Genomic DNA, 15,842 nt, shown 5'->3' on the forward strand with positions numbered 1-15,842 from the left:
TCGACGCTTCCGTGACATGATCGTGGGGCGTCGATGGTTAGTCATAACAACAACGGGTCTGCTGAAGAGCCCTATGCCTATTATTACAATACTCATTTGAAAGCCAGCATTTAGCTGGGGTTCATAGGAGATCATGATTTCCTCTATACACAGCAGTGCTCATGCACTGCTATGTAAAGCGCAAATGATCAGACAATCGCAACTTTAAGTCCCCTAAGGGGACTAACAAATACAGTAAAAATGTTTTTAAAAATATGAAAAAAATATATATATATATATAAAAACTTTAAATTTGACAAAAAAATGCAAATGTTACGGGTCTTGGAAAATGGAGACAAGTGGATTTTTTTTTTACAGATTTTCAAACCTTTTTTCACCACTTAAATGAAAAAAAAAAACTATACATGTTGTGTATCTGCTCACTCGTACTGACCTGCAGAATCATAGTGCCAGGTCAGCTTTACGATATAGTGAACATGGTAAATGAAAAAAAACAAAAAACTATTGTGGAATTAAACTTTTTTTGCAATTTCAACCCATCTGGATTTTTTTTCCTGTTTTCCTGTGCATCACATGACAAAATGAATGCTGTCTTTCATAAGTACAACTGGTCCCGCAAAAAAAAAAAAGTCCTCATACGGTTATGTGGATTCAAAAATAAAAAGTTATGGCCATTGGAAGAAGGGGAGGAAAAAAACAAAAACAACAACAACAAAAAAAACTAAAAATAACCCCCACAAGAAGGGATTAAAGTGATTCTCTAATCTTTAGTTGCCACTTGGCATCTAAGGGAATTTATTTCACTCCTTAACCTTAAAGATCTGGAGTTCATAGCAGGGATGCCCGAGGCTCATGAAGAAGATCATGGCTAAATATATTCAGATTTCTTATCTGATACCAGACCCTCAAATTAATTTCAGACCTTATAAATATATTTTGACCCCCTATATAAGTTTCAGACCAAGCCCCTTTATTATGACATTCCCTTCCATGAAAGTTCCAGGAGCATTATTACTGTAACTCACATACTTCCATATTTCCATAAGTAGATTACACTGTGTGGATTAATCTTTGACTTGTACCGACATGAGCAACCTCTGATGGACAGATGGAAGCCTTCAATCTCCGGTCTTTGAAGCCCTATGGGTTTCATAACATAAGAATGTCTGCTTACATCAGAAGGAACAATGCTGATTAACGAAGGTTTAACGCTCTACTAGTGTAGTATCTAGACGTAAAGTCAAGTAGACTCGTAGACGTTCTCATACGAAATCTCAAACAGGATCCCAAGTACAATGCATGGCTCTGATCTCCTGCAGAAGGTCCATGTTGTATATACCAGCGGTATACGGTAAGAAGGGGTCTCACACATCATCGCACCTCATTGTTCTTTGAAGGCCTCAATCAACGGTTTTCTCGAGATCCCACATACCGATGTTCTACTTTTCAATACCTTGCAAATAAAGTAGTCCCAGTAGGATGTATGGCTGATAATACCACCGAGTCTTGACAGACCAGTTTGGGTTCATGGTCACATTGGGAGCAGAGAGACGAGGAGACCAAGGCAGATCGGGACAGAGGCCAGGATAGGTAAGCTGGCTACACGTAGCTAGAAAAGGTTTCCTGGGGCGTTACCAAAATGTAAAAATAATCCTTGAAGAGTAACCGTCATTTTATTTTACTTTTTAAATCAATAGTACATGTGAAAATAAGAAACTTTGTAACATATCTTAAAAGAGAAATATTCTCGCTTTCCCTCCTGGACTGATCGAAGTTGACAGCTGCTGCTCATAATAGTCTATGGAGGGGAGAGAAGGAGCTAGAGGCAAACACAGACATTCAGAAGTTCTCCTGAAAAGACAGAGTCCTCCATAGAATTTTATGAGCAGCAACTCTCATCTTCTATCGCAGTAATGGTAAAGTCTGTATTCACTGACGACAGCTTCTGCCTGATATTTATAATTATATATATAATTGAGAATATTGAGAATGAAAGGTCAGTCCGGAAGGAGAAAGAAGCAGATTTGTCTCATAAAATATATTACCAAATTGCTTATTTTCATGTGTACTATTGATTTCTGAAAGAAAAATGAAAACGACGGGTACCCTTTAAGTAACGGTATCCTAAAGTTTTGGTTAGTGTACCCTCCGTGTGATTTGTACCTATTAGTAGTGCAAATTGTATACATCGAGGGACACTTCTGAAGGGTTAAATGCAACTATTCTGGCATTAAGAAAATTGCATATTTTTATGCAGACCACGCTTGAATTTGTGCCTCTTTTCTATCGCCCTCATCACTTTTTTTAAAGGGAATCTGTCTGCTGCTTTTTGTTATTTTATCTGACCGGAGCATTTTGTAGGGCATGTGACCCTGAGTCGAGTAATGTGTCACTTACTAGACTGTGTGTTGTGGTTTCAATGCACTCAGTGTTTTATCAGCAGGAGATTATCGCTGCAGAACTAGGTCTCACGTGCAGGATAGTCAGGCTATTCTGTGTAACCCCGCCCCCACTACGGATTGGCAGCTAGCACAATGTACACAGAGTGGTGGGGGCGGGGTTATACACAGCTCAGCATGCTGACTACTGCTCCATCTATAGCAGAGAAGACAGGGATTCTATCAAAACTACAGCAAGCAGCTTAGTAAGTGACACACCGCTGGAATCAGGGTCTCAGCCTAAATATTATGCTATTCTCTTATTACACACCAAAATCCTGCTGACAGATTCCCTTTAATAAGTAGCTGAGGCTCAGCTTTGTGAATTTCAACGTCCCTGTCTTCTGCTCTTGCTCTTTTATTCGGAGCATAGACGGACACAGTGCGCAGTGATTCGAACAGTGAGATAGAATAGTCTACTTTGCTTAAAAACGCTATAGACCGCTAAGCTTCCCTGAGAGCAGTTAATAGTTTCCTGTGCAGATATTTGGGAAAACCCTTCACATTTATTATGAAAAGTCACAATTTCTTTTACATGTCGACAGCTGGGTGCATGTGGGCTCCTTCATGTAATGATGTCACCCATCCTGGTGTAATGTCCTGCAATCTGGGCCCCTTATTGGTATTATGTCCCCAATACTGGCACAATGTCCCCCATCCTGGCCCCATCCTAGTATAATGTCCCCCATCCTGAGCCCCTTCCTTTAATAATGTCCCTATCCAGGACACCTTCTCGAATGCACATGCAGCTGAAATAGGCAGGGGCATTGGCAGGCCAACTCCCACATGGGCACGGTTGCGGTCATCGTTACGCCCCTGCTCAGGACAACATTTGGTGGAGAACTTTGGATCCTGGCAGTCATGTGTATGTGATACGGACCACCCTTCCAGGCGGCATTATTTCCTAATGACTAATGCTCTCTTTCGGCAAGATAATACCTTTTGCCACATTGCAGATACTTTTCAGGAATCTTGTGAGTATTATGACAGAGATAAAGGTCACGACTTGTTGCCAAACTCTCTGGATCTCAATCCCATTGATCACCTGTGGGATTTGCAGGAAAATCAAGTCCAATCCATTGAGGCTGCACCAAGCAATTTACAGAACTTTAATGGGAACTTGTCAGCAGGTTTTTCTACCCCTAACTAATGACATCTAAGCAAAGTCACAAAAAGAGATTACATTTATTCTTTTGTTGCAGACAAGCAATTTCCCATTTTTTAGAAATCCCTAGCACAATTTTTATGCTAACAAGCCACAAGTGCATTGAGGCTGGCAGTGCATTTATAGCTCCCCTACCTCTTTTTTGTCTGCCTGTCACTGCCTTCTGGTCATTGACTGACAGGGTACGCTTGTCTGAATGACCTGTCACCTCCATTCGAAATCTTGTGCAGGTGCCGAATGTGGAGTAAGGTCGGGATGATGCTGCAAGAGTCAGATTATCGATCTGCGCATGTGCCCCCCCATGGCATGACGGCACCTGAGCGACTTCTCGGGTGGCGGAGGCAGGTCTCTCAGGCAAGAGTGACCTGTCAAGCAATCACTGGGAGAGTGACCTGTCAAGCAATCACTTGGAGACTGACCTGTCAAGCAATCACTGGGAGAGTGACCTGTCAAGCAATCACTGGGAGAGTGACCTGTCAAGAAATCACTGGGAGAGTGACCTGTCAAGAAATCACTAGGAGAGTGACCTGTCAAGCAATCACTGTAATAGTGACCTGTCAAGCAATCACTGGGAGAGTGACCTGTCAAGAAATCACTGGGACTGTGACCTGTCAAGAAATCACTGGAAGAGTGACCTGTCAAGAAATCACTGGGATAGTGACCTGTCAAGAAATCACTGGGAGAGTGACCTGTCAAGAAATCACTGGGAGAGTGATCTGTCAAGAAATCACTGGGAGAGTGACCTGTCAAGAAATCACTGGGATAGTGACCTGTCAAGAAGTCACTGGGAGAGTGATCTGTGAAACAATCACTGGGAGACTTATCTGTCAAGAAATCACTGGGAGAGTGACCTGTCAAGCAATCACTGGTGCCCAGGGACAGTGGGCTGAAAAAGAGGGGCGAGAATTAGGAGAACTGTAAAAAATTGTGCAAAGGATTTAAAAGAAAAATAATGGGAAATTACTTTTCTACAACAAAGGTATGAATCAATTCTCCTTTACAGAGAGTGTGCTCACATGATGACATAAACATATACTAAAGATTAGAAAATGATGTGCCCTGGCGGCAGTTTATTCATTATCGGACCTCAGAATTCCTGTATTTCCAACTTACAAAAACAATAAGATACAACATGGGAAATGAGCTGAGGCCAACACTTCGGAGTGACGTCAGCTGGCTGGAATTTTACACTGACTGTGCGGAGGTATGTACAGTATGTATGGAGGGGAAGGGTAGCACTGACTTGTACGCTGTCATCACGGAACGGATAGAACTGGATTTGTTCCTATTTTACACGTCTCGCAAGTGAAGCATATCCTGGCACAATCCAGCAGCCTCATCGAGAACTGATGATAAACAGATGACTGAACTCTCTAGTGACCATTCACCGGCCAACTTGTAGCTTAGCTTATTAGATGTAATGCTGTCATATGGTGACCATGTGAGGCGCATGCGCTCAGTGCCTGTCATTGTCATCTTAAATACGGTAATAACACAATAAATGTAAAAGGATTGAGATCTTTATTCATAATTTTTCCATACTAGACAGGCTGACAAAACATATCCACCGGCCTCCTCCTCGGCAATACAAAGTGCATGCGCCAGTATTGTCTGCGCCTGCGCAGGTCTTGGATGCTCAGGAAACTAGCACAGTGGACACTGAGAGGTGAGCTGTCAAACAGAAGATTATATTAATGTGGGGGCATTATTCTTTAAAAACTAAAAAAATGGCAAAAAAACAACAAATAGAGATATTTTTAAAACAGATTTGAAAAATTTATTGTAAATCGACCAATCCCCAGTGCAAAATCTGCAACAGCGTCCCCCACCTACAATGTACCATTTATAATACAGGTGTCTTCTTAAAAGACTATAGTCTTTTGGGCCTCCTCATGCACCAAGGCACAAGTGCAGCTGCCACCTTCAGACCTGTAATAGCAACTCCGCTACAGTAACAAGTAAGCATAACAAAAAGAGAAGATTGGATAAATTAACTCAGACCAGTTTTGAAAAGGAAGCTCCGCAGATTGCGCAGCCTTTTTCCGTTTTGTGCTGTGTTACTCCATTGCAGAGATATTCACATTGTTTTCTTTTCAGAGTGCAGCATGTGAAATCTCTGCTTAAAGTGCAACTGTTCATTTCTTCAAAGTCTTCTCTGGGGGCATAAACTTTGACCCCTCCCTCCCAGATGCTGCCAATCGCTGCGCAGTAATGTCTTAAGGTACCGTCACACTCAGCGAAGCGGCAGCGATCCAGACAACGATCCGGATCGCTGCAGCGTCGCTGTTTGGTCGCTGAAGAGCTGTCACACAGACAGCTCTCCAGCGACCAACGATGCCGGTAACCAGGGTAAACATCGGGTTACTAAGCGCGGCCCTGCGCTTAGTAACCCATGTTTACCCTGGTTACCAGTGAAGACATCGCTGAATCGGCGTCACACACGCCGATTCAGCGATGTCTGCAGGGAGATCCAGTGACGAAATAAAGTGCTGGACTTTCTGCAGCGACCAACGATATCACAGCAGGATCCTGATCGCTGCTGCGTGTCAAACTGAACGATATCGCTAGCCAGGACGCTGCAACGTCACGGATCGCTAGCGATATCGTTCAGTGTGACGGTACCTTTAGACTGCTAGATCAGCTGCTGAGATGTGCTTGTTAAGAGTCTGTGAGGGAGGGGTGGAAGCACACGTCTCCGAAAGAGACTCTGAAGAAATGAACAATTGAACTACAAGTAGAGATTCCACATACTGCGCTCCAGAACAAACAAATGTTAATATCTCTGCAATGGAGCGACGAAAAACAAAACGGAAAAGAGCAACAGAATCAGTGGAGCTCCGGAATTTTTACAAGGTATTTAAATCAATTTTTTAAACACGAGACAGGTCCTCCTTAAAACAGGGCATGCCTTGTAAACTATGTTGGAACAGCAAAAAAATCATCAAAGATAATCTATGTGTGATCAAACATGATGAGATCACCTGCAGCCATTCACAACGTATCTAGAATACTTACAGGTCTTCATACACTTTAGAGAACAGTTGGCCAAACCTGAGTCTTAATACTTGATCCTTGTTTTTTCTAGGAGATAAGTCACTACCAGATTTATTTAGCAGCAAGTTACTCCCTCTTATCCATTCAAAACACATGCCTGCTCAGCCACGTCAAGTGTGCATGTCTATGGGGATGTTGTGAGAGCTGTTTGGCCCAAAGTTATCTAAGGTGTATGATTACCTTCAGGCTTAGAAGAAAGTGCAACTCGCATGCAGGAGCAGTCCTTCAGACCTTTCCAAAGTCCTATAAACTGCCCAGATAAATGATAACTGCCAGGTACTTAACTTGTAAATTCTGGGCACCAGAACCAGCTTGGACTGGGAGGGTTGGTGGTGGAGTAGTCAGGATCTCCAAGCCCCTCTCTTGTGCCCTTCTTATAATTTAGGCAAGGCTTGGAAACCAACTGGTTTTGCTGGACAAGCATTCGAGACCTAACTGCTTTTAGCGGCAGGGCTTCCACCTCTAGGACGGCCATTCACGCTAACACTAATGGCATTTCCACATCAGTTATATATCTATCCATCCAGTAATTTCCATATTTCCATTACTTTTCCTTCCTGGTGTTGCATTTTAATTGACAGTATGAAATTTACAGCTACATCTGTCTTAGAAGTTAAAAACCTTCAAAACGTTAGAAAAAAATGATATTGATTTTTTTTATGTCTTTTTTTTTTACAGTTCTCACATCTGAAAAGCACTCAGTCTGGAGAATATCAGCTTCATTTATAATTTTCTGTCCAGATTTAGATTAAGAGTCCGGTGCCAAGATCCTCCTATTCTTCCTCTGGCAACAGACGCATTTATCATAATAATTACATGTAAGTGCTGTTATGTTTCTCATTTTCAGCAAATTATCACAGTTTGTTGCTCGGGTTGGCAGCGGAACAATCTTCTGATTTGAATAAACTACTGATGACGATGAAATCATTCTGCGCCTTCCGTGTCCTTATCGAAAAGAGGTCACGCGTGGCCGAAAGAGAGGAGAAAGCCAGAGAGTCGACCTTGTCTCGATATCTGTGGAGCATCGATGCGTGGGGGATCCGTGATGGGTGATGGATGGCGTAGAGCGGCGCTCATCACCCATCGGACTCCACGGTAAACTATGGAAACGTAGCCCTATAAGTTTCATTACTGGATGCGGCGGTGTAGCACAGGACAGTCTGCTGCGCCGCCCCATGCAGTATGTTGGGGTCCGTCAGGTGAATGGACGTCTATGGATGCATTTAGTGTACAGCCTGTGCCAGGAGCGAGACCCTGCTTTCTAGACAGAGGTGGAAAATAATCCCGCAGAAATCTTCCTGTCAAGATGTCACTATTGTTTGTGGCAGCAAAGCCATCAGGCCGGACACAAAACTGATTTATAGATTGTGCCCTGATCTCAGAAAATCCATTCATCAAATATCTATATCTGTCTCATGTTTCTATCTATCTATTATCTATCTATCTTCTATCTATTATCTATCCATTATTTATCATCTATTATCTATCATCTGTCTATTATCTATCTATTATTTATCTATCTATCATCTATCTATCTATCATCTATCTATCTATTATCTATCATCTATTACACAGGTCAACAAAAAAACATTTTTTTTCTGGTGTCCAAAATATTTTAATGAATTTGGGGTATTTTTGGGGTGCTGATTCTGAATATGCTATCAGTTTTGCCAGATTGGCTCAAGTTTTTGAGATTTTTGGTATCTTATTTATAGCACTTGTTGGTAAATGCGACGCATCATCTCATTAATTTCTTTGGATTAGTACTTGAACTGAGCAGTTCTCAATATAGTTTTGTGTTAATTAGTGTTCTAAAAGTTTGTTCATAGCTTGATTTTTGCACTAACTTTATGTTGTTGTCTGTTTTCCAGTGAAAAGCATGAACTCATCAAGAAGAAGTTGTCTTAACGATCCAGACTCATTCTGTTACATTTGTGGTGAATACACACTTCATCATCATCAGGTGGGGGAAGGTCAGGTAACATGGTAACCACAGGTACAGGCACATCTTCACAATGAGGGACAGGCCTTCTTGCAGATTCCATGTTAGGATACTCCCATTTTCGTTTCTTATGCTTATTGAATCCTTGCACTTGCACTGCACAGAAATAACAGTCATCATGATGATTTTTTTGCTCTCTCCACACCATTGGAACACCAAATTTGAAGCTTTTTCTTTGTCCTTTGCTCCATTTTCGTAATAATTCGATACATGCTTTGCACACTATGTGTGGTGCCCAAAACTTGTCTTGGTCCCCAAGCATAACCCCAAAATAGGCAAAATACACTTTTTTTTACGAAGTCTGTTATGTTTCTTCTATGTTTTGGCAGTGTGTATTCACCACAAATGTAACAGAATGAGTCTGGATCGTTAAGACAACTTCTTCTTGATGAGTTCATGCTTTTCACTGGAAAACAGACAACAACATAAAGTTAGTGCAAAAATCAAGCTATGAACAAACTTTTAGAACACTAATTAACACAAAACTATATTGAGAACTGCTCAGTTCAAGTACTAATCCAAAGAAATTAATGAGATGATGCGTCGCATTTACCAACAAGTGCTATAAATAAGATACCAAAAATCTCAAAAACTTGAGCCAATCTGGCAAAACTGATGACATATTCAGAATCAGCAGCCCAAAGTTACCCTAAATTCGATGAAATATCTTTGGCACCAAAAATGCTGTTGACCAGTGATCTATCTATCTATATATTATCTATCGTCTATCTATCGTCTATATATCTATTATCTATCATCTCTCTGTCATGTATCTATATATCTATCATCTATCTGTCATCTATCTATTATCCATCTATTATCTATCTAATATCTATCATCTCTCTATCATCTATCTATCATCTATCTTATCTATGTATTATCTATTATTTATTATCTATCTATTATCTCTGTATAATCTATCTATTATCCATCATCTATCTAGCATCTATCTTATTATCTATTATCTATCTATTATTTATCATCTATCTATAATCTATATCTATTTATCTATCTATCTATCTATCATCTATCTTATATCTATCTATCATCTATACATCATCTATCTATTATCTATCTATTATCTATCTATCTTATCTGTATCTATGTATCTATCTATCTATCTATCTATCTATTATCTATCTATCATCTATACATCATCTATCTATTATCTATCTATATCTATTATCTATCTATTATCTATCTATCTATCTTATCTATATCTATTTATCTATCTATCATCTATCTATCTATCTATCTATCATCTATACATCATCTATCTATTATCTATCTATATCTATTTATCTATCTATCTATTATTAGCTGTAGTCTCTACCATTGTACTTACAGTCAGTAGAAGTGATGGATATTTGCAGACATCACAGTCTACATAGCTGTACAGTACAGAAGCCGCATGATCAATGCTAATGAAGGGAAACAATATGCAGAAATTGACACCTTTTCTCATTATTTCTGTGGCTTTCTCCTTTGCAATTAATCTGACGCTTTACCCCAGAAGCAGCTGAGTGTGGATTTTACCCATCATGTGTACAGATACATCAGCGGGATCCGGGGTCACACACAGCGCGGATTCTGCAACGACCTGACGGCTCTGACACATGCAACGTCAGAATATTGATCCCCTGAAGTGTTACAAGTCATTTCCACTGGAGATTTAATTATTATAAATATTGGCTCAAACTCTGAGTGGACGGCTACACCCCTCCCCCCAAAATATTCAATAGGAGCAGTAGACATTGGGGTACATAAATGGAGGCGTGATCATTACCGCAACATCCGGTCACGGGACGCTGAATGCCGAGTTATCGATTGCATTCATGCTCATTTCAGTCTTTCTTCATCATTTATACTTCATTAATTGTTAGATTAATTAGACCCATCAATACCACGTGTTTTTAGATAAATATTGAACAATTCAATGGTGATATACATATTGTTGCCCTAGACCACCAGGGATGTTGCCTCTTACGATTTTAGGCTGGATTGAGGTTAGTAGTACCAATGCCCTCCCAATAATCACCAGGGGTGCAGATACTCGCCCCTTACTTCTCTATATCACCTAACATTTGATAAATGAACCTTCTCTCTATTCCAGCTCTGCCCCCAGGGATTCTGACTTTAAAGGGGTTTTCTCAAGTTTGGAAGTAATTACCTTTCCATTTGTTAGGGGATAACTGGCCAATCACTGGAGATCCGACCGCTGGGACACCCACCGATCTCGAGAACCAGAATTCTGAAGATCTCCATGTGAATTTTAGAGAGGTTTGATCATGTGAACTGCCAGAGATGGCAGTCCCATATGAATGAATGGAGCGGCAGTGAGCAGGAGCGACCATTTGTCCATTCACTTGGGGTAATGGACATTCCTTTAAGGCTGTTGGAAGAGTCTTCCCTATAATCAGCACCACCACAAATAATGCTGGCATTTATTGCTCTATGTCACGCTCGCGCCCAGACTGGTTGGCGCGGGCGTGCGGGCTGTGGCCCCACTGGACCACAGACCAGACTACCCTGGAAAGGGCCTAACTAAGTAGCTTCCTTGGCATTCACTGGAGCCTCTGATGGTGAGGACAGGCTTGTGCAGCAGGCAGCTGCCAGGTGCTACTCCAGGGTGGTGTCTGGCTGTGGCTGCTGATCCCACCGGGGAACGAAACATAGACAGGTAAGCAGGCACGGCTGGCACTCTGGTAGGCAGGCAGGCACTCTGGTAGGCAGGCAGGTACGGCTGGCCCTCTGGTAGGCAGGCAGGCACTCTGGTAGGCAGGCAGGTACGGCTGGCCCTCTGGTAGGCAGGCAGGCACTCTAGTAGGCAGGCAGGTACGGCTGGCTCTCTGGTAGGCAGGCAGGCACTCTGGTAGGCAGGCAGGTACGGCTGGCTCTCTGGTAGGCAGGAAGGCACTCTGGTAGGCAGGCAGGTACGGCTGGCTCTCTGGTAGGCAGGCAGGCACTCTGGTAGGCAGGCAGGTACGGCTGGCTCTCTGGTAGGCAGGCAGGCACTCTGGTAGGCAGGCAGGTACGGCTGGCTCTCTGGTAGGCAGGCAGGCACTCTGGTAGGCAGGCAGGTACGGCTGGCTCTCTGGTAGGCAGGCAGGCACTCTGGTAGGCAGGCAGGTACGGCTGGCCCTCTGGTAGGCAGGCAGGCACTCTGGTAGGCAGGCAGGTACGGCTGGCTCTCTGGTAGGCAGGCAGGCACTCTGGTAGGCAGGCAGGTACGGCTGGCCCTCTGGTAGGCAGGCAGGCACTCTGGTAGGCAGGCAGGTACGGCTGGCTCTCTGGTAGGCAGGCAGGCACTCTGGTAGGCAGGCAGGTACGGCTGGCTCTCTGGCAGGACAGGTGGACAAGGCTGGTACACTGGAAGAACCGGTAGGGTCCGGTCTGCAGGCAGGTATGTAAAACAGGTAAGAACCTGTTCAGACAGGAGGAGTTAAGAATAGTTAGAGAAAGACCACAAGAGCGGATGCAGAGCGAAAGCACAGGAGCTAGAGCCAATAGGAGAGATGCAGGAGGCAGAGCCAGGAGGAGGAGCCAAGTGCAGAAGGTGGAGCGAATAGCAGGAGGCGGAGCCACGTGCAGAAGCACAGGAGGTGGAGCCAAGTGCAGAAACACAGGAGGCGGAGCCAAGAGCAAGAGACGTAGAACCGAAAGGTGTGGAGCTGCTGAGCGAGAGCTGAGCCGAGCCGCAGAGCAAAGCCACAGAGTGCAGAGTAAGGTCAGAGTGCAGAGCAAAGCTACAGAGAGCAGAGCTGAGAGCAGAGCAATACACAGAGTGCAGAGCTGAGAGCAGAGCAATACACAGAGTGCAGAGCAAGACACAGAGTGCAGAGCTGAGAGCAAAGCCACAGAGAGCAGAGCAAGGTCACAGAGAGCAGAGCAAAGCAAGACACAGAGTATGCACAGCAGGGAAAGGAAACCAAGGCAGGGATATAAACAGACACAGGAACAGGACTAGGCTAAGACAAAGTCAGGAACAGAAGGCACAGAGACATGAACACAAGCCAGGGTACAACGCCCCCCTAGGTGGCGGACATAAGAGTAAGAGACAGGGCCTGGCACCTCAGCAGCTAAGAACTGACTGAGGGAGTAAGTTGCACAGGCCCCCACCAATGGGTGGGGATGTCTTAAATACAGGAAGCCTCAATGCGATTGGCCGGGGACACCTTAGCAAGGTGCACACAGTCTCAATAAGACACAGGAGTTGCCGGCCCTGCCCCACTATGCACACAGACAGAGCATGCACAGAGCAGACAGCAGACATGAGGCACACAGCATGGAGCTGGCAGCAGAGAGAAGTCACCACAAGGACCAGAGAAGTGAGTTTGAGTGTAATGCAGGTGGGGGATGGGAGGCCATGCAGTGATGCCAGCAGCGTTGTTACACTCTACATCACTGGGTTAGGACAGATTAATGTTGGTAGATGTGACCTCCCCCAAATCCAGCCCTCTAACAGGATACATGTTGTATGTGGTGTCTCAGTGGTTAGCACTGTTGCTTTGCAGCGCTGGGGTCCTGGGTTCAAGGCCCACCAAGGACAACATCTGCCAGGAGTTTGTATGTTCTCCCTATGTTTGTGTGGTTTTCCTCCGGGTTCTCCGGTTTTCTTCCACCCTCCAAAGACAAACTCATAGGGAATCTAGATAGTGAGCCCCGATGGGGACAGCAATGATGATACCTGTGAATAACATGGTGCTATATATAAGTGAATAAAATAAATATGAACCCATTATTGCATTAGACTACCAGCGGTGCTGCCGACCACATCTTAAGTTTCTCTATCAGGGAGCAGGTGGGTAGAATTAAGTTAATGCTCATATTAACTGTTTATTGCTCTAGACCCCCAGGGATGCTAACATCACCAGGATAGGATGGATTAGGATTGATTTGGTAGATGTGACCTTCCTATAATATGGCCCTGCTATCAGGGATGCTGAGATTAAACCCATATTGCCCTACACCACCAGGGATGCTGACATCTAACCTTCACTGTTCTACATTCAGGAGCAGGTTGGCTAATTTTCATCCCTTACTGAACTACAATGAATTATGCCGACAGATTTGTCCTCTCCCTCACATAATCTGGCTCCTGTCACCAAGGATGCTGGTGTTAACACTTTATTATCCTATAATGTTGATATTAACTCCTTCCCTAGACCACCAGGGATCATGGCATTCACCCCTTACGAGTGCAGCGCCCCAGAGACCTGGTCGTTGCAGTATAGCGCTCTGCCACTAAGGGGAGCAGCGGTACGTCTGATGGCACTAAGGAGTTCTCCTGACCAGGTATCACTAGAACACATTACACTTCACACTCCGGCCACTAGGGGGAGAAAAAGGCTTTATTTATTGGGCCACTCCTCACACTGGTAAAACTAGGGGCTGGGGAGGAAGTTAGTCAGAAGCTGACTGGGTTGGAACCAGGCAACACCCCGTGGCAGGGGGTGTTGCGGGGAGAAGACACAGGGGGGTCCCTGTCAGGCGTGGGAACCTGGCAGGTGCCTAGCGAACAGAACAGAACGTAACGGAACCGCGCCTGCACACCCTAAGAAGGAGACAAGAGGGGAAGAATATTGTGGAACAGTGTAAACGAGATCAGCACAAAGGAGAGCCAGTAAGAGTCGTGCCGAGAGAGGAAGGCAACATCTTACTGAGGCGCGTAGTCGGTGGCCGGATCACCGTAGGAGTAACTGACTTCAGGCCTTACTTCAAATTCCGCTGGACAGTTAATCATAGGTTGGCTGTCTACCTTCTACACCTACGAAGACATAGGGGGCAACATTGGGAGAGGGGCGTCTCTAGGGTCCCGGAAGACCTCCAAGCCTTCCTGTCAAACGGGTGGCGTCCTAGCCATAACATATCTGGGGGACGTTAGAAACTAGTAACATCTGGAACCAAAGAACGAGAGAGAGAACAAGCTGTAGAGAACGAAAGAACGAGAGCAGCAGTTGTGAGGACTATACCGAATGCTCAGCAGGGTAGGACTACAACACACAGGCGCTAGTGGTAGGCAACGATTTCCATCTGCGAGGGAAACTCTGGATGTGCCCATCGGACCGGCCGGTCTCTGATAGCCTGGTTGAACGTGCTCTGGATTGAGGATATTGAAGCCTTCAGTAAAGAGGTAAAGAGACTGCAACCTTGTGTCCTCGTTATTGCCTGCACCTGACACCATCACCATCTACATATCTGGGAAGCCCTGGGGACATACTTCACCTGTGGGAAGGTATACCATCCAGCTGCCATCCCATCACCCCAGCGGGCCCCACAGCAGCGTTGGTCACCCTGACCGAACACCACAAGTGGCGTCACGAACCCTTGACAGACTACTCCCAAACCTTTATTGGACGCCCCTTAGCAGGGTCACGACCGGGTCCAGCCACCGTGACAACCGCGTAACCGAGCAGAAAGGACCGGTACCGAGTGACCTGTGGCCCTGTGTCTGGGGGCGCTCCAGCACTACATCATCAAACTGTGATGGTTTAATGCTGGGAGATGTGTCCTTCCCTCCATATGATCTGGCTCTATGACCAGGGATGCTGGCATTAACCTCTTACTCTCTTAGGACATTGATATTAAATCTTTCCCTAGACCACCAGGAATGATGGCATTCACCCCTTACGGCACTATATCATGAGAATATGGTTTACAGCTGGGAGATGTGCCTTCCTTCCTTGTAAACTGGCTCTGTCACCAGGGATGCTGGCATTAACCCCTTACCATTGTAGGATGGTCGTATTAACTCCTTCACTAGACCACCAGGGATGATGACATTTACCCCTTAAGGCGCTGCATCATGATACTATGATGGTTTAATGTGGGGAGGTCTGTCCTTCCTTCCATATAATCTGGCTCCGTCACTGAGGATGCTGGCATTAACCCCTTACTGTCTTAGGCTATTGATATTAAATCTTTCTCTAGACCACCAGGGATGATGACATTTACCCCTTATGACACCATATCATGAGACGACAATGGTTTAATCCCGTGATATCTGTCCTTCCTTCCATATAATCTGGCTCCGTCACTGCGGATGCTGGCATTAACCCCTTACTGTCTTAGGCTATTGATATTAAATCTTTCTCTAGACCACCAGGGATGATGACATTTACCCCTTATGACACCACATCATGTGACGACAATGGTTTAATCCCGTGATATCTGTCCTTCCTTC

The 15,842-nt window shown here is 44.5% G+C and overlaps 1 protein-coding gene and 1 long non-coding RNA gene across 3 annotated transcripts in view; one reads left to right on the top strand and one right to left on the bottom strand.

Annotated features, from left to right (window-relative positions):
- Positions 1-15,842, bottom strand: part of SAMD12 (sterile alpha motif domain containing 12) — an 803,045-nt gene that overhangs the window by 159,637 nt on the left and 627,566 nt on the right. The window lies entirely within an intron of this gene.
- Positions 1-15,842, top strand: part of LOC138643082 (uncharacterized) — a 124,859-nt gene that overhangs the window by 70,006 nt on the left and 39,011 nt on the right. Inside the window, exon 3 of one of the 2 annotated variants that reach the window (XR_011314128.1) lies at positions 7,336-7,475. This is a non-coding gene — a long non-coding RNA (uncharacterized lncRNA). Of the gene's footprint in view, positions 1-7,335; positions 7,585-15,842 lie in introns of those variants that run through there. The other variant, XR_011314127.1, reaches the window with a different exon arrangement.

This window comes from Ranitomeya imitator, chromosome 6 (genome assembly GCF_032444005.1).
Source record: "Ranitomeya imitator isolate aRanImi1 chromosome 6, aRanImi1.pri, whole genome shotgun sequence".
Classification (NCBI taxonomy): Eukaryota; Metazoa; Chordata; class Amphibia; order Anura; family Dendrobatidae; genus Ranitomeya; species Ranitomeya imitator.